General features: G+C 41.8%; 1 protein-coding gene across 3 annotated transcripts in view; it reads left to right on the top strand.

Moving 5' to 3' along the window:
- The window catches only part of LOC125767626 (semaphorin-2A-like), a 423,238-nt gene that overhangs the window by 88,509 nt on the left and 310,530 nt on the right, over positions 1 to 24,199 (top strand). The window contains exon 1 of one of the 3 annotated variants that reach the window (XM_049434407.1): positions 22,135 to 22,888. The exons of 1 other annotated variant lie outside the window; for it this stretch is intronic. The gene's annotated coding sequence lies outside the window, so the exon portion shown is untranslated. Of the gene's footprint in view, positions 1 to 22,134; positions 22,889 to 23,155; positions 23,174 to 24,199 lie in introns of those variants that run through there. One more of the 3 variants, XM_049434408.1, reaches the window with a different exon arrangement.

Below are 24,199 nucleotides of genomic sequence, written 5' to 3'. Positions count from 1 at the left end.
TGGGCAAAACAGGCAAAGAGATGAAGCCATTCCTTATGTCTGCCACAGAACGGAAACCCAACCACATCCCAAAACACAACCCACCAAAACCAAGGAACAGTGGGCACCGCCACCCTCTCAATGCTTATTGTTCCACAAATGGGAAGAAATGCCTAGCCTTGCCGCGTACAACTTTCATTCCATTCGTGACCGTTAAGCGCAATAACACACGGCCCACTCACATCTCAGCGCCAGCACCAGCCAAGAAAATGGACCCCCGGAGATGAATTAGTGACTTAGTTTTAATACCGCAAGGAACAGTCCCAACAGCGACCACAACTCTTCCAGCAAAGTACTCATTGTTCGCGAACACGCACGCCTATGACTGTGTGTGTGTATGAGCATATTAAGGAAAACTTTCGTCACGACGCTTCCCAACTTCTGGACACTGACTGACTGGTGTAAGTTGGACGGACAAATCATGCCGGATTGGTATTTTGTGGATGGAAATTTCTACCAGCGGACGAGCATCCATTTTCGCATGCACGACTAGCTTCTTTCCCGAAAGTTGATCATTAATATTTCACTCCATATGAGTGGCGGCTCAAGTTTTCTCCCCTGTCCCCCAATTGGTGAAGTAATTCTATTCCCTTTCTTCTGGCCCATATCTCCCCACTGCTGACAGGAACTCTCTGGACTCTCTGGACCAGCCTGACAGCTTCAATCACGTCTGGTGGTTTTGGAAAAGTTACCAAAACCCTGCACGAGAAACGTGAAGATCATGCGATGCGTCCGATAGGGCGATGCTCACCATCGTCGAATTTTACTTCATTCCATCTCATACCCAAAAACCCATTAACTAATTGAAATGTGACCTCTTACGTGCCGCCACAAATATACTGCTGCTGCTAGTCACCGTTTGGGGAAACACCAACCCCTGTTCATTCAAAGAGTCGGAACGGGTACATCGCGTCACGATTAAATATTCAATTAATTTCCACTTCCCGGTGGAAATCAAAAGCCTGATTACTATGCACTGGTGGAGACGGTACCGAGTACTTCCCGTACCTTGCGAACATTAGCAACATGTGCCCTGAATAGTTCCGTACCCGATTGGGTCGCATTAGCAAAAAGATCACCACAAAACAACGAAAGTAAGTGTTGCTTCTCAATCACCACTCGCACACCAAATACGATACTGATGCTAAATGTGACCGCACCCTGATTTTATGAGGTCACAGCATTAGCTTTCGATGCGTTTTTATGAGCATACGGTCGTTAAGGGTTCGTTCCTTGTAGGCCGAACAACCCAAGATTGTCTCTTCACTTTCTGCAGCAGGGCAAGCCTGATGTTGCGATTTATATGCAGTAGGTACGTTCATAAATAAATTCTAATTTTACTGATACAGCCCGCTACTTCCGGAGACACTTCCCCGTTGCCAATTAACCAACAAGAAAGCTACAGTCTTATGGTTTTGTCGGGCATGAGAAAACAGTGCAACAGTGCGCCAACTAAATGCTAAAATAAACACAACACAAAAGCATCACACTGTACGGCCACTTGTTTTTATCCTACTCTTATGGTAGCCACCAGTCACCCCAAAGGAGAAAAAGCGAACCAAAAAAAGTAAAACAATTAAACGAATGTATTTCAGTGGCTGTGGAGGAATCAGACAGGGAGCCATGTTCGTCGACACACTTCCCTCCGAACGCCGTTTCACCGGAAGTGAAAGATAAATTTATTCCCATTTAATTCTTAATTAAGATCAAATGACGATAATAGATGGAAATAAAAGATTCTCAAAAGCCTCCCCGAATGCCGTGGCATTTGATGCTGTTACCAGTTGTGTGTTTTGTTTGTCCCATTCTGTCGGCTTCTCTCCCATCCATCGGGAGTGGTCCGAGCCTGTGAGGAAGGAAATTAAATTAAAGTGAAAATCCGTCAGCTTTCCATTGCTGCTCCCCCATTCTGCCGTTTAGTACGAGGGGTGTTAAAATTTTATCACAGAACAAGCACCCACCATTAGGCTATTTATCCTATAGGAAGTTATCGTGAATTATTGTGCCCACGTTCTACGGCAATAAGAAGCAAAGTAGGGTGCGATATGCACGAATCATTTACTAAATGTGCACGAGAGTGTTACTTTCAGAATCATACATCATTTTTCTTTCAAAACTTTGGGAAACATGAACATATTATTTGGAATGAAAAATCAGCACCAGAACTACCCGATCATTTTCACAGGGAAGCTGCATTTTGATCAAATTTATTTTTGGATTTAAACAATTTTTTAAGTTATTTTTATTTATTTATAATTCATGATGACGGCTTCGGCCGTTTTGTCAGCCTCTGGAGCTGAAGCAGTACAATTATCATTATTATCACAAGGCATTTCCTCCTTGTCCTTTGCCTTATCCCGGGCATACTCGGTTGTGATTCTGGGGTTTGTGGTTATTGCTGGTTTTGTTACTATTGTTGTTGTGGATTTTTTAAGTTAGTTGATGCATGAATTTTGAATATCTGCATTTTCAAAAACATTGTAAGAAAAACCTGATTTTCCAAATTTATTATAAGGAAAACATTAATAGAAAAAACCTCAAAAATCGCTTATTGTTTCTAGTATTAAATTAATATTAGATGTATTCAATTAATACATCACTAATCCAGAAATGCTTCATCATAATTTCAAAAGTTGTAAGATCGAACGTAGTTTCGTAGTGTTGGGTAAATATTATTCAAGACCATTAGAACCAACTAAAGAAGAAAGTAATGTATGGGAAAGTTGTATCTTTTTAAAGGAATTTATAAATTAAACCTAGTCGAATTTCACTTCTAAAATACACAAACGTTAAATAAAATTTTATATCTTACACAAAACTAGTATCGTAAGTTCATTTCACCAAAACTCCATCTAACATTGCTATTAAATAAAAGTAGAACCCTTCATATTCAGAGGCATTTTGAAGCGGCGGTTTTATAATTTAATTTATCTACCATGATTTCTAAACACATTCTCTTCAAATGTGTATTCTAATGAAAAATAAAAAATCTTCCCCAAACTTTCAATCTTTTATGGACATTTTTTCCCCAGAAGCACACCCAAAACCCTCCACCATTTCATACGAAGATCACCGATAAATACTATCCTCCTCGAGTTCAAACACTTGGCCACTCTCGAGTCTAATTTTTTTTGTGCAGTCCCCTCACGAACGTGCCATTTTATCGTATACAAATTCCATTTCTTTACTACCGTTCTTCGGCCAAAGTGCTAAAAGAGCGCACTGATGTGCAAACTACGCGAACGTCTGCACCCCTTTCATCGTTTCATCTTACCTACCCCGTGCCGTGTTGACTTGAAACAGGAAACAGGAAAACCCCATCGAAAACCGATCTCTATCCTATCGGACAGCCGACAGATAGTATGAGTATCGGAGAGGAATGCGAGAGGGACTGTAGTGGATATAGGAAGGCAAAAAAAAAAAAATAACGAAAGAATTACATCACTTGGAAGGCATGAATTATTCAAAACATATGGCCGATGCCAGGACCCGAGCGAAGCAAAGTGGCTCCTTCACCCCTCAACAAACGGAACGACGTGTACGTTTTTATATGCTCTCGCTTGAACTTTTTTTTTTCTCCACTTCCTATACGGGAAGAATCCTCTGCTGTGTGATGCTGCCATATAGTTCGAACGGTGCTATTTCATGCTACTAACCATCGTACCACAGTGCCACAACTAACCCTAACTACTCACTATTGATTCTAGGAATCATTGGCAAAATGCGAACCGTTCGAATGCTTCCAAGCGGCATCGCATCATCACATCAACCGATCAGCAAAAACCGAGACGCTGAAACCGTGCAATATCCATTTATCTCTAATCAAATAGGCTCGCTACTGGCCACCCCTTGTACGGCACAAAGCAACATCAACGCACCTTGCATCAAAGAACGAGCGTCCCTTGTGGAAGTTGTTTCACAAATTTTCTTCATCCGCCTAGACACTGTACAAACTTTCATAAAGGTCTATTATGGTGGTAGCGCTGCTAGCCCAAAATGGCTATTCGCATTTGCATAGCAGCATAACGATCTGGAGTTCCGTCGGTTCCGATGCTTGCCATTGATCTGTAGCAAGAAAGGTGGTAGATGCATGATGGCCTTTGGGGTTTCATTTCGTTTTTTTTTTGCTTGTATTCTATTCCAACAGGGGTAAGTGAATTGGGCAGTTAACGCACACAAACAGAAGCAACTGATAGAACGCAATACAGCTTAGGAGATTTGTTGTATTAGTGGGGCTTGTTAGTTGCGTGTTAGTCTTGCAAAAATTGGATTTTCAAAGTATGAAACAATAATAATGCTTGTTAGTAATAACTGCAATGATTATTGAATAATTCCAATTTTCCACTAATTTTTCCGAGAAAACTCCATTGATCTTTTGGTTTTAAAACTTGTTTCAATTTGATAAACTATTTTTCTTATTTCTGTTAACATTTCCATCTTCTGATTCTCATGTCATATATTTAGTGTTCCTCTATACAACGTTCTTATCATCTTAAAAGCTGAAAATGACAGGTAGAAAAAAATTAACATTTCTCTACACACGAAACATGTACTACACAAAAATAAAAATACGTCAAACTAGGATACGGCTTACATTGCATACGAAATTTCAAATGATGCTCAACCAGCTATGAAAAATATGCGAAACATATTCGGCATACCATTGGCGCTCACTAAGCGCAACCACAAATGCATCCATTCGTTTCGAGCATTACCTTCACGCTCATCACCACTACGGTGCAATTGGTTTGCTGGCCGGCGTTTGCAAAAGACATATTTTACCTTCACCGAATGGGCCGTACGCTTGCGGCATAATTCCGTAACCAAAGCATATCGAATGTGGGAGATGAGGTGAAGTACATTTTCCATCTAAATCCCCTTCCCCTAGCCAACCATTCGATCGGCATGGTTTGATACACCGGCATGGTGAAATGGGGAATAAAAGCCCAACTCGCTGTTCTACATTTCTACCCGGCTGGCCCGTATAAACAATGGCGTAAGAAATCCGGCCTCCACCGGAAGCCATCGCGGGGCGCAATGAGCATAAACATAAATAAACACATGAGCATAAAATTCGACATTTAGCAACATGAAAAAGAGAAGAAAAAACCAAGGTAACATTAAGACGCGCATCGGGATGGGGGAAAATGGTTTTCCTTGCTACTTACTCAACGGCCATGGAAAGGGAGAGAGCGTACATGGATAAAAAATAAATAAATAAAAACACGAAATGGAAATGAACAAGCAGCATTTACCAACGTGAAGTGGATACCGAATGGGACGCGTAAGAAACAGGAAACATGCATGTTTTCTGTTCCGCTTCCGTGCCAAGTTTTGTGGGATAGGATACACATCTCGCCTGTATCGCAACGTACAAACGACGAACCGGAAAGAAATTGAATCTTTTACATTTTCCGACGCCCGAACCAAGTGCGCTTGGAGCGAGTGCACGCGTTTACGGAAGCGACACAAGCGGAAGGATGTAAATGTGTTTGTTGCTTTATCTAAAAACGCTGGTGTAGTGCATACGGAACATGCCAGAGTGGGCTGATTTTGCGCCAGCTTCGACAGGGATTTAAAGAAATGCGGAGGGGAGTAAGACATTTTATTACCGCTGTTTTTTTGGTCATTAACATTCCGGTAGCGGAGTGTAAATAAAAAGGTGCAAATTTTTGTTGTTCCTTTCACATTTCCATATTCGAATTAATTTCAAGACAGTTTTGATGCACCTGGAAAACATGGGCTCGTAAACGAAGTATGGTCAAATTAAAAAAAAAGCAGACAACGTTTAAATTTGTCAAAACAGCAACCGGAAGCAAAAAGAAAAATATGCCAAGACATTTAATTTTATTAAGTTTCTATTGAAACATGTTAAAGTATGATTTGAAAGGATGAAGTGACAGTCTTCCGTCGTTTCCTTGGTAGTAGCTCGCGTGAAGCACGGTGAGCCACACCCATCCCCCGATCGGTAGCGGAAATAAATGCGAATTATGATCCGTCGCAAAAGGAAGTAATTTATGTTTCGGTAGTCATGGTGAGAACATTCTCCACGGCATGAACCGAAAGAAACCAGCTTGACAAAGCGGATGGAACCAAACGAGAGGCAAGCATTGAGCAAAAAAAAAAAACGGAGACAGCGAGGAAGATAGAGGGCGAAAGAAATATAATAAAAAAAGGCCGAAGTTTATAGCTTGCGGTTGGTGCAACCACAGAAGAAGCAGCACAGAAAACAGACACGCTGAAAGGTAAAAACGCGTAAAGAAGTAAATATCCTTCTGTGACAGTGTAAAGTGAAAAGCTCACCGAATATTCTACACCGAATGGAGGAAGGAGCGACCAGGAGCATATACAGAAGAAGAAAAAAATCAGGTTCCCCGTTCCACAGTATTGCGCTGTTGAGAGAAATTTTCCAATTCCGGAGCGACACACACACACACACAGAAGCGCGCGCGATTGCACGGATATGGGGTTGACACAAATGGTTGGCTCAAAGTAGCAATTTGCAGCGACTTTTTACAAGGTTTTCCACTTTTGTGGTTTGATCCACCTACGTAATGGTGTTGTGTTACGTTTACTCGGATACGGCAAACTTTACAACCATGTGCGCGTGTAGTAAGCGCCCGGAGTTTAAATTTGTATAGGTGTACAGAAGTATATACATATATGTAGCATTAGGAGTAGCATTATTTGCACCTTTACCGGTTACATATTCGAAGCAAAGTTAAGGTGAATTTTATGTTTTTATTTTGCTACTTAGATGAGTTTAGTGTTTACCTGAGGAAAATATGCCAAAGCAGCAATGAAAGATTGCATTGCATTGGAATAAGGTACTAGGCGACTCCATCTGCCAAATACGTCTTAAAATTTTATTGTAATTTTTTAGCTAAACAACTGCTTTTAGTTGCTGTAACGGACGGACAGAACCTTTTAGCTGAATAAAAAAAATTGCTTTGGATATAACCGAGTAAATTAAAATTTGCAAACAAAAATGCATAGAGATATATTTCATCTGAAATAATATATTTCATCTGTTGACACATTCGCCATGCGGATCTGTTTTGGTTTCTGATCGTTTGATCGATCAACCAAGCTAGGGAAATTTCTTTTTAGTAAAAATAAACATTCTTACAAGTTAACATCTCTATTTTCCATGTTTCCTCGGTCTTCAATAGAACCTTCGATTCCAACAGTGCCTGTAAAAAATCATTAATCCGCCGGACTAACAACATGCTACATACTTTTTAAAAGAATACTGGAGATAGATGTGATTCCTGTGAAACGACACTTACCGTGGAGGCTTTAAAATAAATGAATAAAAAATGAAACTGTTTATTAATGTATGTTTTTTCGCCTTACTAGATACATTCGATACATTGGGGGCGGCCTGGTGGTGCATGTGATAAACGGGGCCAGTCTACACGACCGGACCGGGTTCAAATCCCATCCGGACCGTCCCCCCGTAGCAAACACTGACTATCCGGCTACGTGGTAAAAATAAGTCTAGTAAGCCAGAAATGGCCGGCGTGACCTGTAAGGTCGGTAAAGCCAAGAAAAAAAAGATACATTCGTGTAGGATACGAAGATAAAGGGAAAAAAGAATTCCATACCAACAAAAGCAAAAATACACTGCTTTTTCTGAGGAATTCTATGGAAAAATGTAATTTCTAAGAATGGTAGCGTAAATACGCTAAATCGATTGCAAAGTAAACCCATTTTTAGTACAAAAAACGCAAAAGACACCCGTACGGAAATGAGGTCAATCCGCGTATTACATCTCATTGAAGTATTTTTTTTTTTCAATGAACATCTTGAAAAGTGCGGTTCATCATCATCCTTATTTCAAATGCCTTTTCACATTTTTATTCCAACTGAATGCTGAATATTTACTCAATCCAAAATTGATCTTGAAGATATATAAAGCTCTAGAACGCTCCTTTTCTCCTAACTTCAACGAACCTCAACACCAAATCCTGGCAACCACACGCACAGCTTTGTTTCAACGCGTTCGAGTGGAAAATTTGCTTCGAAAATCATTCTCACCAATTAAGACTATCCATTGAAAGTGGCCATAAGCAAACTTCTTTCCCTGCTACAATGTGTCCATTATGTGGTAAATTATATCCAGTCAACATAATACTTCCATCCTCACCCCAAATATAGCAGCGTATAGCATATTTAGAGGTTCCGTACTTACTTAACCGTCGATGAAACCTTCGGGATGAATGCCAAAGCGAAAACTCATTAAGGATTTCGACACACTGCATCCGGCAGCGTCAGCATCGTTGGATTGTTCTTAACGGCCTATTACAACATGCACTTTCACACGAGACCGTTTGCGGTCGACTAAGGACGGACCTTTGGCCAATAACAACGAGAAAAAACCCCACTCAATGGGTAAAGAAATGCCTCCCGAGAGAAAAGCACTTCCGCTTTCGCTACGGATCATGAACACTACTGGCAGTTATTGAATCGGATTCATACGGATCGGGAAGCTGCGTGGAAGGAAATTGGCGACGATAACGAAAGTGTGTGTGTGTGAGAGAGAGAGAAAGAGAAAAAGAGTGGGTAAGAGAGGGAAAGAGAAGAAGAGAAAGATGTGCATAAATCATGACCAAAAGTAGCAATTAATTAAATGAACTATGACTTCCGTATACAGTTGCAGCATTCCCCGGACCGTTTCAGTCGTCGGCGCAGTCTAGCGTGAACTACTTCTCAACTTTTCAAGACCCACCATTCGTTCAAGGGGGAATGCTCCTTTTAGTGAGTTTTTTTTTTCTTCTCTCCAAAAGCTGTTCTGGACGGAAACAGCATGAAATCGGAACAGTTTCTTATTCTTCAGCACATTCTGAGCATTTTTTTGTATGCTTATTTATTTTATCCCATTCCTTTACATTCGCCATTCGAAGGAACAACTTTAAGTCCCACCGGATGGTTTTGCACTGCATACAGTACTTTCTTTTACATTTTTGATCAGTATTCTTTTGCACAAAAATATTCTTCATCTTTCGCTCAACCCAACGGTTGCTGGCCGGGTCGAGGAAAATAATTAGAAGTTATGGAACCACCGAACACCCCCAAAACCCGGTGGCGGTAAACAGTAACAGACTAATAAAGATGATTTAGGCGAAATGGCTAATGGTGGTAGTTTTCACCAGGCGTGGGCTAATTTGTGGCAAACGTTTGATGAGAGGCTTTCACGAGATGGTAGAAGTTTGCGCGACGGTGAGGAAGATTGGGCTAAATTTATTGGTAAAATTTTAATATGTTACCCCAAAAAAAATTAAATCAAGCAATTTTTAAAGTTAAAATTACAGCATCAGGTAAATCGACAGTAAAATAGTTGATGCAAATTAAGGTGCGCAATGCAAACGCAGCTAATGATACTCATTGAATCAATTTTCCGGATGTCAAAAATCACCCAAGGGGATTCCGGTTGTCAAAAAAAACATACACACAAAGAAGGAATTCTCGATAATAAAGCGTTGGTGAAATCACATAACAAAAAATCGTGCTGAGTTATATCTACAGTAGAAAATAGGGGAAATATAAGACGAAATATTAATTTTCTGTTGAATGCAAAAATTAATAAGTAAAAAAAAAATTAAAACAATTCTTTTCGCCATAACATGTCTTAGAGAACAATTCCTTCTGAACCTTCATCATAATTTGTACCTTGATGGGACCAATGTACCATAAACGAGTGGCTTACAAATATATCGGATTATCATCTTAATTTTTTTCCCTACATCTAATCCTGCCCAACATAGGCACCGGCAGCACCAACACACTGACCCGTATAATGTGTCATCGTTTCCGCATCACCGCAGCAAATATCCAATTTTTACACATTTCTTCGCAAGAAGGAGATGCTTTGCTATCTACGGCATGATAGACATACATCGATACCGCAAACGACAATGGAATTATAATATGCCCCCACATAACGTGGCAATTGATCCTTGACTACGTACGTACCGGATGTTCGGACAGTAATCCACTTCATTTCATCGAGCTCAACCTTCCGCCGGGTGCTGAAGCGATGGAAGTTGACCAGGAAAGCTTAGCAGCATTTCATTTGCTAGCCGGTAATATTCTGAACCGTTCGTCTTATAGCTTCTTTCCCTTTCTCGCTCCCTCTCTCCTTCTCACTCTGGTATTTCCAAAAACCTTGAAGCTCAGTCAGTCTGAACCCATTGCGGAGTTCTTCTACTTTGTTTTCGCCCACAACGAGTTCCCATTTGTTCCTGATCGAAAACTCGCAACAACAAACGGTCTCACCACCTTACCAGGGGCTTTAGGGTTTCCGATCCAAAGACAATAAAGGCCGTGCTGCATTCCCAGCACCAGCCATTACCGTACGTGGATGTCTTTTTCTCCCAATAATCCACACCCACACCCGGTTCTCTGCACCGTACCTAAAACACTCGTAACCCAACGGCCAATGTGCACGGTACAACGCATCACAACAACGCAACAACAATTGCAAATCGGCTCACAGCATGTTAACAGATTACGTCGGTAATTCTCTTCATAAAACCATCCCCACCCCCCGCTTGAAAGATGCCCGGGAGTCAGTTGTTCTGATGCCGGCACGACGAAACACGGGAACATTCCTATTCATTAGCATTTATGAGCCCGAAAAACCCAACGATGGGCGGTAAAGAGCGAAGAATGGCACCGTGCAAGAAGAAGCAACGTTGGATCATCATTTCCATTCCTTAATGTGTGACTTGGGGAGTGGCCGTGTGGGATGTGGGAAAAGGAGAAAGAGCTTTGGTGCCGGTTTTTGCCAAAATGGTACCTAAACCTGTACCTAAACAATGTATTTCATCAACAAGGTACAACGGCTCCCTTTCGGAGTTTACTATGCGAGAAACTCTACAGTTTCTAAACAGCTCAAGACACAAACGCCCCAAAACTGACCAATCGGAAATCGGATTCCGAGCATCCACTGCCGGTTTCGGTTGAGAGGCAAAGCAACTCCAGGGTAAAGTGGCTGCCCTCACAGGCGATAGGGAAGACGGTGCACATCTGGCTCCGATATGGCTCGGTCCTGCGAGTATCTTTAACCTCGTATCGTACTGCGAAAGGACTCTATTTATCCGGCTAGAATCTACTGTTATGACAATCAAACTGACTCTCCCCACCAAGAACTGCCTTCCATTTGGCTGTCGATGCGGGAGGATGCTTTCCACCACATTCTCGTGTTTTGATGCGTTATTGCAAGCAGCAGCTTAGAGCATCTTCCGCACGAGAGCCACTGTCCGGTGAGTGGAAATTACAATTTATTTTATATCTTCCCCCCCAGCACACTGTACCAATCGGGATGCTTTGTGCAGCAATCTTCCCCCGGGTTGTGATGTGCTACGACACTTGCTAGGGAAAACTCGGTCACTGGCCACTCAGGTAGCCACTCTTAGCGCTCTAATCCCTGTCAATGAACTAGAGCATGGACTATTTATTAACAGTTCAGTGTGAAAATTTTATGTACCTTCTCTTTTCAAACGATACGCCACATGGACATAGAGCCGTACCTTAGTAGCTGGTTTCTGTCTGTCTGACCCGTTTTATCATACCAGCTCAGTGTTTGTTAGGCTCGTGCATTCTATGCTACAGTGTGGCGTAACACAGCATACACATCGACTATGACGCTCGAAAACGAAACGAAAGTATCCTTTACCCGCTGCAAGGAACGATGGAACGCGTTGCAACCGCACATACCTTTCGCTGTAATGCAAACTCCATGGCCCACTCCATGGTCAATTTTTGCTGAAATGAAAGTGCATCCGAAACAATGACGTGTTTGTTGTTTTCGGGATCGGGAAAAGACACGCGAATACAATGCGACTCCGGGTTTTCTGTTGTTGTTGTTAGAGCACACAGGACCGATTCTTTGCGGGTCAACAAGATGGACGGAACCTTTGCATAGTTATCTGGCACTCAAATGAAGTCACTAAAGCTAATGGATTTCTGGTTTAATTTTCTCGGTCTTGGAAGTATTGTTTCGCTAGCGTTTGGTGGTGCAATACTTTCGGCCTTTGTTAGCAAGGCTGTATTTTTATGTTTCCTATACAACTGCTAAGAGTATCAAGTGCAAACATTAGTAGCAATTTCATACATATTGCTATTCTTGATTAGCTTTTTTCTTCTACTCTTCTTTCATTTTCATTTTTTTTCTCTATTTCCCTCCCGAAACGTTAACCACACACACACACACACACTTTCCCTTTAATGTGATTTCTTTTTTCTTGCTTCAATACAAAACCCCTGTCAATACACTTTTAATTAAAAAGTATAATTCCCAGCAGGTGCTTTTGATGTTACTGTTCCCGTCTTACGCATCATGCCCCGACTTTGGTAAATTGTGTAAGATTTTATATTAATTCTGTGTACTTTTTTCTAGTTTATTTTCCCATGTTTTCCCGGCTTTTTTTTTTCTTCGTTTACCTTGCGTCTCTCATTATCGCTTGCCGGAAGTCACTTCCTTTGCCATGGCTCGCGGGGATTTTTTTTTCCGAAATGCCATCATTAGTGCAACTTGTTATCGACAATCGCCATTTCTTATTTGTTAGAGATTGAAACACACTTCAAACGAACACTGTAGTACTATGGTTCACTTATTATCCAGGAAATTGTTTTGATTGATCTCACTCTCGGAATCGGAAGGTGGAATGCTACTTGTTGGTGCTTTTATGTTCTCTTGTGAAATGCATGGTGAAATGCGATAATTACTTCCGTACCAAAGGTAGTGTAGATTATAAACTTGTTTTGAATTTGTTGCAAGCTGTTAGCTGTTGTTTTTCTTACATCGAATAATTTTAATTTAAAAAGGCTCATAATTTTTAATACCCAACAACAAACCACATTAATGACCCCATTGTTGGAAAAACTCATACAATATTTGCAAAATATAAGCGAAACAAATTGAGAAATGTCTCACCTTTGACTTTTAATATCAAATTGCCTCCGACACCTGATGTGCGAAAACGCAACTGAACACCATCGCTCTGAACGAGGTTTGCCTACAACACTGCTTTTGTGTCGCACAGCACCACTTGAAAGCGACCCCGTGAAATGGCATCCGGGGAAATTGGTGATACCACCCTTCCAGGTGCCGCAGCATGAAACATTAAACCATCATCAAGACCGCTGGTATCGCGTTTTTTCTTTCTTTTTCCTTCTGTGTGTTATTTTGTTTTACTTGTCTTTTTGTTTTCTCCTTTTGGACCGTATCCTCTTTCTTTTTCATTTACAATGCACCTGATTCTCGCTGCAAACACCGGTGCACTGCACACAGGATGATGTTTCAATGAGTCGTCTCTATTACGCTCATTTTCATTTCAGGCACTTTCGGGGAGAATAAGTGCAGAATAAGTTTCGTACCGTGGCTTGCGTGTATGGTTGTTTGTGGCTCAAAAATGTGAAGTATCTGACATGGCTTGTAAATATCTCCCCAAAAAGGTAAAGAACCTTTCCGTACTGAAAGGTTTAGCTGGAGTTTTAACAACTGGAACAGCTTCATCTCTCCCGTACATCATCAGTCTTGCATAGTTAAACAACGGTAACTCAATCTTTCGAGTGGTAGAAATTAAGAAGATTTTCTTTCATTAATTTTCATTTACGTTTTGTATTTTGCAATTTTGAAGTTTTTTTTATCATAAATTAGTATTTTGGATGAGCAAAACATAAATATAAAGGAACATGTTAACCATAATGTTGTACAATTTTTACATCAGTTACCAATTTGATTGATTTTGGTGGCCCGATGGTGTATTTGATAAACGGCGCCGGTCCACACGACAGGATTGGGGATCAAATCCCATCCAGACCGTCTCCCCGTAGCAGAAACTGACTATCCTGCTATCCAGAGGTTATTAAGATTTTAAGAAGAAGAAGAAGAATAATAATAATAAGAAGAAGAAAAAGAAGAACAAAAATTTATTGTTTCGTTTTTAGTCAGATGGCTGGATATTATATCATGTTTTGAAATGAGATTATAGTCTTCTTCTTCTTCTTCTTCTTCTTGGCTTAACGACCTTACAGGTCACGCCGGCCATTTCTGGCTTACTAGACTTATTTTACCACGTAGCCGGATAGTCAGTCCTTGCTACGGGGGGACGGTCCGGATGGGATTTGAACCCGGTCCGGCCGTGTGGACTGGCGCCGTTTATCACATGCACCACCGGGCCGCCCCGATGAGATTATAGTATGCATAACAAAAACCAAGATTTGTGTGGTAAATCCTTAAACATTGTAATCTGTTTTATTAAATATTTTAAATTTTAACTTGTCATTCACACTTGCGCCGGAGTTTAAGTTTATTCTAGTTAATCAATCAAGTTTCATGATAACACACTATAACCTTTGGAAGTTCCTTCTTCCTACTGGTTAATCGGTGGTTTTATTATTAATGTAAATTTAATTATAATAACCAAGTATACCCCGCATAAGGTAAAGTACAAGGAGGAAATGCTTTTTGAAAATTATACTCTCTTCAGCACAATGAATTACACACAATGAATTATAAATAAAAATTAAGAAATTGAATAAAATTGATACTAAACATCAGAGTCTCCTGCAAACTAAAATAAGATGGAATACATAGAATATTGTCAATGGTCATTCGGTTACTTGTGCTTGGTTTCATTATAACCATATGATATCTATCACTAGAATAACCCACGGCTAAAGCCGTCTCAAACTTCTAAAAGACCTGTTGTGAGCTACTGAAGTTCCGTTGAGATAAAATTTGATAAAACCATAGCAAACTCTTAAAATTCCGTACAAATTACTGCTAGCAAACTCTCGCATGGAAACATGTTAGCAACTCTGTCAAAAACAATTAATTTTTGAGATATTTCACAAAAGAACAAAAAACAAACTTATCCAACTAATAAAAATCTAACTCAGCGTTGAAATGCATCTATGAAACGCTGCGTTAGGTTTTAGTAAAATTTGTACAACCGATGAGCATACTAAATAATTTTCCCGCTAGTTATTCAATGCTCATTGGTGTACGATCGCCATGAGATTTTCCTGTTTGACAAATGTCGTCAAATAGTCAACTCACGTTATCCATCCCTGTCCAACTGTCCCGTTTCCCCGAACCCCGAAACGTCCTCATTCACCGAAACGTAACGTAAATGCCACGGGCCAAAAGATCGGAAGTGCGATAAGTCCTTCAAGTGGTGGTTTTGCCTCGCGGTCGCTTCCGGCCATGAAGAGCGCTACCGCGAAGTACAGTTGCATAATTAATGCATCCGGCTCTGCAGCTTCGCCCGGCACGGTTAGCGCAATTGCACCCGCAATGGTTCAACATTGTAAAACTGCCTGTATTTTGTTTTTTTTTTTACTTCTCCACCCGCCACTCATGGCCACCACTCTTGATGACGCGACGGATAACGACCTGCCCGTACCATGCTGGCGGAAAATGTGGACGTTGTGCTCTTTTGTGTTGCGTTGTGAAAAACTCGTAACATCGACCACGGGAAACGCGAGTTGGTACCGCGGCGTAGAAATGGATGATACTGTTTTGTGGTGGCCAGGCCAGGTGGAAGAAGTGAACAACTCTCGCTCGTTCCTCCGCACGACTGCACGCTCGATAAGTGAAATGATACACTATTAGCAAGCATTAAGGGTCGCAGTATCGTTACCATTCGCTGTGCTCTCACAACGGTGCAACCCAAAATGGTATGGGATTGATGTGTTTACAAGTGAACCGTTCCCGCGCTTTGTGCTCCACCTCGCCATCGGAGTATACGTGCTGGAAAAATGCTTTACAACAACGGACTTGGAGGTTGGATCGCCTCCGGCCAACCAATCGTTATTCCCGTGATCGAGGTTTATTTGTACGCGACCGGTTATTGATAGGGCGGCGTGCGCATTATTCCCGTTTTGCACCCCTGAGGCTGCTATTGGGTAGAATTGTTGAAGGATATCAGCACTCCATTATTCAAAACTTTATGTGCAGAACTCGCTGGGTAGGAGGCTTCCGAGCTGTGTGCCTGCAGTGACTTTGTTTCATGCGGGGTGGGGCGGGAGGCCAAACAAATTAGCGTCCAGCATGATGGAGCGGCCACGGTGACGATTTACGATGGGAAACTTTAGTTACAATGCGATGATCGAGGTATCTGAAGTGAATTTGGTAAATTTTTTGAGTTTGTTCAATATTTTAAAAGAAATTTGACATGACATTTATTTATCAGCCCTGCAAACCGATCATTATAATTTATTTAAATAAGTTATTTTGACAAAAGAACTTGCGTTGAAACCAATTTAATAACCCTCCTTACTTTGTGTGCTTAAACAATTAAGCAAACAGCCTTAAAAATGACGATCCAAAACATAATATTTTAGTTAAGCTTGTTCGTGTCGTTGGCGATCGACCAACCCATCCGTTTTGACCGCAAAATTATTAGAGTAGAATCTCTATTTGAGTTTTGTACTCGAAAGTTATAATGATCGCATGAGGGCTGGGGTCCACGCTCAAACGTTGACCTCTAAATATCCCATATCTTGCAGTGATTCCTTATGATACGAAAGCTGAGTACAAATCAGTACCAAAGATCGCTTACTAATTCCAGTCCCCCTTCCTGATACAAGCAACAACTTCGTGAAGACACCTTGATACCATCTCTATCATCTCTAAACGAACTGCTTGAGGGAACATGGTATCGTCAATGCTAATATTCTTGCTGGAGGATGTAAAGTAAACGACTCGAAAGCTTGTTGTTGTGAGCTTCAGACTCTTGCAGGTTTCGTCATACTTACACTTTCGCATATCAATGTCTATCGATATCCCCTAAGTGTTTCTTCACCAATAGTTCGATTTCTCAGATCTTCTAGAAGTCACTTTGTCTGACTGAGTTTGTATGACCAAAACTAGGCTAGCTTTGACGTATTGCCGTTTAGCTGGAAAAAATATATTTCCAAAGCCAAATCGACTATATCCAGATTACGCTGTAGGTCATAATGTAAAATGCAAGAAAGAATCAAAACGAGTTACAGGACTGTTTTCGTGTTTTCTGTTTACTTTTTTAAATAGAAAACTTCAAGAAAATATGTATAGGGCTCAGCCAGAGGATTTTATAGCTCTAGCGAATCTTACATGTTGTCTGAAGAGATATGTCCATAAGCCCATATGGCTTCAAGGCTTCAAGGTCCTGGAACGAGCAATTCATTTGTAGAATCTCGATTGAGACTTGAAAGAAGTATGAATGACTAGTGTCTGTACATCTGGAAGTCTAGAAAAGGAATTGTAAACATGCTGATATATGTGAACGAAATCATTTACCCTGGTTAACGGCTGGTGAAGAAGGTTTGACATATAAGTTAGAAGTTACTTACGCGATGCAAGTGAAGTGCTTTCTTGGCATGCCAGATTAGCCAGAAACAGTATCTTGAAGATTTTTTCTGGCGTTTCAAGATGGAGAATGGTAAAGCAGTTGCGACTCCAGTGGAATTCCAGTGGAATTAACTACAAGACCAGATTTGCCTGTTAATATTAGTAGTCCATTTTAAAGTTCAAAGAAAGAGCTGCGCTGGATGTTGGTTTGACATTTCGAAGCAGCGAAAATGGAAATGTTTTCAGACGCCGACTGGACCAAAGATCTTGTCGATAGGCGATTGATACGTCTATTACGAGACAGGGGAGACGATCCCCAAGAACCAATCGTTTGCCAATTGAGGACAACCAGTCATCAATGGGAATTGCCGAGAAGTTTCAACATTTTATTACGTCTGAAACATGTCGGCGAAGAAACTACGCTATCTTCGAAACCTGGTATGGCAAAGAAGAATCTGCCTACAGAATATACCTTCAGCAGATCAGCGACATGAGGACGAAGAGTAGCGGTTTTTGGCAATGAGGTTGGTTCTCAACCTTAAACAGATTTAGAAGCATCCAAAAACCATTTTAATACCGTTGCAATTTAAACTGTCAAACAACCCCACACCTGGCCAAACCAAACTCTTCCTGTTATAGATCTTTTTAAATGTCAAAATGCTCTACATTCCACCTCCTGGTCTTTTTAAATAGCCTTGGTAGTAACGTAAGCGCATGCTTAGCTGAGTAGCGAGTGTTTAGTTACGCTTTGCCTGTGGTTAGAACCGTCTGAAAAACTGGTAAGATGGGCTCGATAACGGTGTATTTTGTTGATAAATGCATAAATTTTCACACTTGAGGCGTCAAACAACGTTGCACACGCAGAGCGTTGAACAAACCGACGCACAATAGCTTGTGGATAGGGCAGGGCGGGAACTGGAGCCTGATGCGACCTACAAGGATGGGAAGGAAATGTGAGCGGAAGAAGTGTAGAAACAATCCAAAACTAACGGGAGTGTTCCTGGCGAACGATCGTTCAGGAACAATCGTTCGTGATGAACTATTATCCCTCATAATGAACTGTATACAAGCCCCCAATGTTCGTATTCCACAATTTTGAATTTATGTCACTGCGTCGGTTGCAAACCATTTACAGTGTTATAATGTGAAGCAAACATAGTTTTTAACAGAAAAATCGGGAACTATTAATGTTTTCTTTGTGTAATGTATTCCATTTGCCATTGTTCACATTTAAAATGCAGTAAACCTTGAACCGAGATCCCTCAATTGCTAAAACGTGCTCCTCACTACTTCAACGGGTTTTAATAGATTCTTCAGCATGTTGTTTCATTTGAAGATTAATTTTAAAATGTTAAAATATAAACCATTTATTTAAAAAAAATTAAATCACAAACCGCATTTCTTAATGTATCAAAGCAATTAAATGTTAAACCCCTTCACTGTACCACGCGCATCAGCCCTTACATGGAGAAATGCAAAAATAAACCAATCGATCGACCATCTAAAGCTACTCATGGAGTAACTCCATACAAAGCAGAATCGATCGTTCGTTGTACACTGTAAAAATCAAACGTTAGTATAACAACTTTTTATTTCAGATTTTTAGCTTAACAGTGTGGAATTGCAATGAATTACGTAGCAGACCCAAGTGATAATAAATATCAATGAATGAAGCAAAATGACCAAAATGTATATAAATGGTTGAAAAATTAACTGAGGTTGAACTGTTGAAAGGACCGAAATAGCAAAAATTATGCTGAAAATCCATTCATTTTTCAAGGGTTTGACATAACGAACGATCGAACCTGAACAATCGTTCGTCAAAAACACTCCCAACGGCACGATTCACACCCGACGAGAGCACACTAAGCGTAAAACTCGAGCCACACACACACAAAAATGCATTCTATGAATCGGAAGGAAAAGTGCATAATAATGCACCACGGTAAGTAAACCGGGGTGTGATTTTTGCATTACACAAATGCAAAGAGGGGGAAAACAGGGACTAACACCTTCGTGTGCATCCGTGCTATCCCCCTCCCTACAACCTCCTGGAATGAGACACACAAACAATTGTGGCACAAGAGGCTGCAATTCCGCGAATAACGCTTGCCTTCACTTACGAGTACCAGTGCCAGCGCGAATGTATATTTGCGCGGTAAAAGGGAGATGATCCATGGAGTTTTTTTTTTGTTTTTGTTTTTTTGCTTCTCACCCTTCCAACGAGGATGCAACCTAGAAAGGGCATCCAGAATTTGCACTGCAGATACAAGCGAGATAGCAGAGAGGCTAAGCTCCAGAACGTTGACGTTGTAGTGCAGATGCACTTCTCGCCCGATGCAAATTGTGCGGCCGGTTGGGGTTTGTACACCCCACACAGCAAGCCTATCGGTAATGCCTACACCGTTAGGGGTTGGAATCCCTTTACACCGATAGTGCACCGAACAAGGGCTTTTACCCTTGCCTCCCGGGAGCACCATGGATGCATTTTGTCGCAAATGAATGTGGCGCGCTGTAAAGAGGAAGAAAGCGCATCGAAAACACAAAAAAAAACAAACCACCAAGCTGGTAGCGAATACTTTGCTTCACGGAAGGTGTGACTGAGTAACACTTCAGGGTTGGGAATTCGTTTATCAGCGACACGACAGCGTCTTTTTTCGCGACAGGAAGGTTTACCTTTTTTTTTTTATTCTGCCCTTTTCATCATCACGGATGGTGCAATATTTGCACGTATTATTTGCTTTTGTGATGCTCCCCCAAGGTTTTTGTTGCCTCGCTTACTAAAGAAAGGGGTTGGTGAAAATCTTATCGGAAAGAAACCCTTTTTTCTTCGAAGATATATGCATTTTTATTCCGTGTTCCGCTTCCGTTTTGTGCGTGTATGCGTGTTAATGAGATGACGATTTTGATTAGCGTATGTGGCGTCACAGGGGTTGGAGGTTGGAAAATTAAGAGATAAACAGAACAAAAAGGCTTGTTTGAAAAGATCGATTAAAGGATCGTGCGTGAAGTGTGCATTAAAAGAATGTTGAAGTGTTAAATGATGCATGTATAGAATACAGTGTTTAGGTTTGTATTAAAATCACAGACTAGCTGGAAGAGTATGAACGCATATCGAACGGATTCTAAATTAATAATCAGCTGACGATGAACATTTCCGTGAGCCGATCAATATTCGGTGAGGTTTTTTTTTTGTTCGTTCTGCAAAAGGTTTTATCAGGTAAAAGGAAAAGTTGTGTGAGTTGTTTTCATGTTCTCTCGTATTCTTGTGTGCGGTTCCCCGGTACTGGCATATTCGTGTGTGGACACGGCAAACAACCAGACGTGCTGTCTACTACATCAACCACATGATGAGGATGATGCAAAAGGATGAAACAGAGGGAAGAAGGAAAGAATAATGTGCAACAAAGCGATGCACAAACTGTTGAGGAAAATTGCATTGGATAATGAAAAAATATCTTTTTTTATAATTTTCCTTACATTTCACTGCAAAGTTGAAAATTGTTTCCTTTATTCAGACACCTTGGCATAAAATATCACTTATTTTAATGTTTATCCCACTTTTGACATCTGTCAAAACATCAATACATATAATTAATTATTAACTTTATCATTAAAAAAATGTATATTAAGTGCAGAAACGAAACTGTCGAAATTTTTGTTTTCTTTGAAAGATTTTTCTAAATAATTTTTAATTAGTTCGACAATAATTTTATCCGGATGCTTTACATTTTAGCCACGGTAAGCTGAAACCGAGAACCCCACAATTCCCATCCTATTGTTTGTGTGAACGAGGTGTGAGTAAGGACATATGAGAAGGCTCGCTGTCGAGACTCTTCGGCCGCCCGTCACACCTTTCCTACCGCTTACAGTACCAAACAGTCCATATACATCAGCCTGCCAGCAGACTTTTTGCACGATCCTGTCGGTCGTTCACATAGAAAGGCGGGAAAGGTGAACCCCTTGCCCATATAGAGGGAAAAGACACACCCCATTAGACACTCTTTTCAGTTTTCTTTTCACACCACCGTGTTGTTGAAATCCATCCTGAGTTTTTGCACAGCGGCGCGCACGCACACCATGCTGCTGCGCTCGAAGCAGCCCGCACGATTTCCCTCACCGCCATGGCAACCGCGTGTTGCTTCTCGCTCTTGTGCAATACCGAGCACAGTTGCGTCTCGTTTTACCACTCGGTACGGTACGGTGATGTGACGGGTCTCGACAGGTAATTCGGTAGCTAAAAGCACACCCGAAACGTGTTCTGGAACGGAGTCTGTGGAAAGATGTAGGGTAGGGCAACGCGCACTCCTTGCCATTCTGACCCACCGCACCGTACCGTCAGTGGATGGGTTGTTTGCTGATTTTCTTTTCTTTTCTTTTTTGCGCAACAATCCACCACCAACACAAACGCAAACCGAACGGCACACAATTCACGCAACCGTCGTGTTCGTAACCTCGTGTCCTGACGAGGCTCTCGCAAACCAATCTCGCTCGTTTATTCCCGCAGTTTCATCTCTCGCTTTCTCGTTCGGTCTCCCTCGCTCTTTCTGTCGTAGGCTAATTTGTGTGCACACATCTGTCTCGCGGGAAACCTTGCCTTTTGCTCGTGGAAAAGCAAAGTTTCCTCGACCGCAGTTGACGTAACATTCGCGTACAGCTTTTGCTGAGCGTCCATGCCAATTGCCGGATGTTTGCGATTCGCACCGACGAGAAATGTGTCCTGGTTTTGTGGATCGAAAAAAGTGCGTGTCACAATAATTAGCTAAACAGTGAATTTTTCCGTTTGTTCGTTCGTTTATGTGCGTATGTGTGTAGTTGCGTGAATCCTTCACGGTGCCACAGCGTAAATTGTAAACAACAACAGACATTAGGAGCGTGTCCATTCTCGTGTGTCCAGCGCGCTGTTTGACAGTTCCGCTTCCAGTTGGTGGTACCGTTTTTTTTTTTTTGGAGCCTTCTTTCGCTCTCCCTTTGCTTGTGTTGCTGTTGCGCTCCTTCGCTAAACACGCACACAAAGGCACGCGACCGGGAGAGAATCCTTTGCCGTGGTGTGGTGTACTCGCTTGCTCGCTCTCGCCCACACACCGATGGGGCCGGAAGCAGAACTGTCAGTTCGGTTTCGTTTGTGTGTGAAGTTCGTTGCAGTGAACGTCGCTACGGAGTGCGTCTCGGATTTTGGCCAATTTTTCGCGTGAAAAGTGATTGTGAACCGTGTGAAAAGTGTAACAGCGTGTGTCGGAGTGTGTCCCCTGCTGAAATGAAGCCAATTTGGGTGTGAAACATCGACCATACAAGTGTTCACGGGAGGATAAAAAGTTATATCCCGTAGAGCCACGGAGTCAAACGGTGGACGGTGGATCTGCTTATCAACGGTTTGCTGCGGATGTTGTCCCCGGAAGGGCTATTTGTGCGCATGATAATAATACAAACAGTGGTCTAGTGTGTGAGTGTATGCGTTGGTTAGTGAAGTGTGCAGCACCGTAGCTTGGTGAGGTGTGGCGGCAGGTGAGCTAAAATTTGAACAACTTGCATTGCATTGTGATGTTTCGAAAGGTAGAAATATTAAGCAAAAAATGGCCAATTATTGTCACTGCTAGTGTGAATTATGGGTCCTCTCGCTGTATAATCATACTCTCTCTCTCTCTCTCTCTTTCCCTCTCGCTCGTCTCCCGCTCGTTCGTGTTATCAGACGATGGCTCTCTTCTCATTTTAGCGCAACGTCTCACGGAAGCGTGAGCGTGAGCACGTGAGCATGAGCAAAACACACATCGAGCAAGTGAGAAGGGGAATGTGAGTACGAAAAGGACATGATACGCAGCTCATATTTACAACACGGCGCGCCTCGCGTATTGCGGATATCAACAAAACAAAAGGAATTTCCACAGCAAAGACTTTTCCCGAAACACACAGGCGGGCAGGCTGGCGAGCCGCGTTTGTGTGTATGCGCGTAATGAAGACAGTTGTATTAGTGTAAACATTTCCTGTAACGGCATTTCCGCCCGGCTCGTCAACGTGTTTCCAACCGGTCCACCTTTCCCGGGGCGGCTGCAGTTGGAACAATTTTTCCAACCCCCCTCCCCCGTCTTATCACGGTAGGAAAATCTCGACTGCACTTTAGCTCGTGTAACGTGGGCAAAAACGGACCGAGGTGTTAGCCACCTGCAGCTTAACCGATGGCGGCTTTCCACACACAAAACGGTAAACTGGAATTTGGTGGAAAATCAGCCCAAAAGTGAAACGCCTGTTCCCGCGCGTTTCGGGTACACTTTATTGGCTCTATGTGGAAAATAAGTGGAAATTAATTGAACGTAAATCAAGGCACTTTTTGTTCGGATTGATGAGGGCACGCACACTCCTCCAGCATTACTCGAAGCATAACGCATTGTTTTGCCCCTTTCGGTCCTTTGATGGGGTCTTAAAGTGTCGAGCGGAGGTGTAGAGACGAAGCGTGGAGGATCGATTTATGCCACTCAAAGATCGGTTTTCCGTCCAGCGGAAGCGGAAAATTGGTTGATTGATGATAGGATTGTTTGTTGGGAGAAGGAGAGGGTGGTCGGTATGTTTTTATGTGTGTGTGTGTGTGTGTGTGGGTGCCATACATCGTGTTTTATTAGAATTATGCGACTCGCTGCTTTTCAAGACGAACCCGCTTCATGTTGGAGGCCGGGAAAAAGTCCTACAACCAGGAGGCAAGTAATCGTGTAGGCCCGTAAATAAATCTAATTAAAGTGTCACGGGTTCAGGCTTTGCACAAAACGAATCCACAACATAAAATCTTCACGGAGCGGGGCGGGTTGGCGCGCCCTGGGTAAGGTT

This window comes from Anopheles funestus, chromosome 3RL, assembly GCF_943734845.2.
Source record: "Anopheles funestus chromosome 3RL, idAnoFuneDA-416_04, whole genome shotgun sequence".
Classification (NCBI taxonomy): Eukaryota; Metazoa; Arthropoda; class Insecta; order Diptera; family Culicidae; genus Anopheles; species Anopheles funestus.
Note: the sequence above shows the minus strand (reverse complement) of the source record. Positions and strands in the feature narration are given on the sequence as shown.